The sequence below is a fragment of the Pteropus medius genome, unplaced genomic scaffold, assembly GCF_902729225.1.
Source record: "Pteropus medius unplaced genomic scaffold, Ma_sr-lr_union100, whole genome shotgun sequence".
NCBI lineage: Eukaryota > Metazoa > Chordata > Mammalia > Chiroptera > Pteropodidae > Pteropus > Pteropus medius.
Window position 1 is genome coordinate 7,908,438 of NW_024347790.1, and position 1,739 is coordinate 7,910,176.

Here is a 1,739-nt window from a genome sequence, read left to right on the forward strand (position 1 = left end):
TTCAGGCAACAACTTTCTGGCCAAAAATGGCCCCAAATCTTTCTCACTGCTTTGATGCCTAACACACTAAATCCCCCTGCTCAGTTAATTCAGATACTACAAGATGTGTCATCTCAACCACAAAAAATTGACCTAGACAGGAAAAATATTTCACCCTCAAAACAAAACCGAAACCGAAACAACCAACCAAAGAAACAAAACCCTGAAATCCAAGGCAATCTAGTCAAGGATACAAATTTTAGCTGCAAGCAAAATCATTTATAAGAAAAAAAACCTCCTGGCTGAATATCACCAGGGAAAACTTTTACAGACCCCTTCCCCAGGGTGGGTGTGGGGGAGGAGACATGGGAGGCAAAAAGAACAGAACAAAGGTCCTCTTTCTTTAAGTCTATGGGAGTCGCGCTTACAAATAATAAATGAAGTGAGGTTGTAGGACTCAATAAAGGCTTCTAGACTACAGCCCTGCCACCCTGAACAAGCCCAATCCCAACTGATCTTGGAAGCAAGGCAGGGTCGGGCCTGGTTAGTACTTGGATGGGAGACCACCTAGGAAGACCAGGTGCTGTAGGCGTAAAAAAATAAAAAATAAGGGATCGTAAGCCAACAAGGTCCTTGCAATCTGTGAGGTCACCCAAAGGTTGCCTTGCCTGAATAAAATAAATAAATAAATAAATAAATAAATAAATAAATAAATAAATAAATAATAAAGGCTTCTAATAGTTATTTTGCAAATAATCACTGAGGCTTTTTAAAAAATTTCTTTACAACAACACTTTAAATACATAAAAAGCAGGAATTGCTCAAAATGAACATTCCTGAGAGATCCTCATCTTTCAGCCAACACTGAACACAGACCAACACTGGACACAGGTATTTTTTTCTTTGCTGTGGGGATGGATCTCATTTCTAATAAGGCTCCTTATCAATTACTGTCTAGATGGAATTCAACCTCTGTGCTCGTAGTCACAGGAGCAAAGCTAAATGAAAAACACATCTTCTGGGAGGGGGTGCTAACAAAATCAATCCCCGGGCAGGGGAGTGAACGCTTGTCTCCGCTTCTGCATTGAAATGCACATTTGCATGCTAATTACCCAGAAAGTTCCTCCAGTTCACGGAGGTGAGACAGAAATGCTAGGCCCGAATTCTAGGAGCCTGGTGATTTGCTGCCCAAGTGGTAGAACTGGAACTGAGAACGGTTGAGGCAGAAGAAATTGGAATACAATTTATTTTTAAAGTCATCTCTCAAATCCACTTTCACTGAGTCAGTCATGTCCAGATTAAGCAGACATGGGTGTCTGGGTGTCATTTACGAATGAAGGAGGACTTTTCACTCAGGTTCCGGAGTCTTTGTGCCTGAACGCAGAAAAGAAAAACTTCAAGACAATTTCAAAGAACCCCTTGATCACAACTCCAAAAGTTCTGTCCGATGACTGAAAACATATTGTTTTCTAGTAGGGCTATAATCGAAAAAAAATATTTTCTGACAGAATGAAATCAAGCTACATCTATTCAGCAAAGTCAATCTGCGAATACAATTTGAAAACTGCTTTTTTCCACTGAAAACAAGACAAAGATGAGGAACCTACTTTTACTCATGCATATCAACAGAAAGCAAAAAGCTCTTTGGTTTTCTTAATTTTATCTATATTTGATGGTGAGTGGGCAACATTGTTTTTCCCTTTTCCCCTTTTTCGGAAGATACCGTTTCTTTTTTTGTGCCATTTTTCTGGGTTCCTCCC

The 1,739-nt window shown here is 39.8% G+C and overlaps 1 pseudogene; it reads left to right on the forward strand.

Moving 5' to 3' along the window:
* The first annotated feature begins 452 nt into the window (after positions 1-452).
* Positions 453-571, forward strand: LOC120614784 (uncharacterized; annotated as a pseudogene).
* The last annotated feature ends 1,168 nt before the right edge of the window (positions 572-1,739 follow it).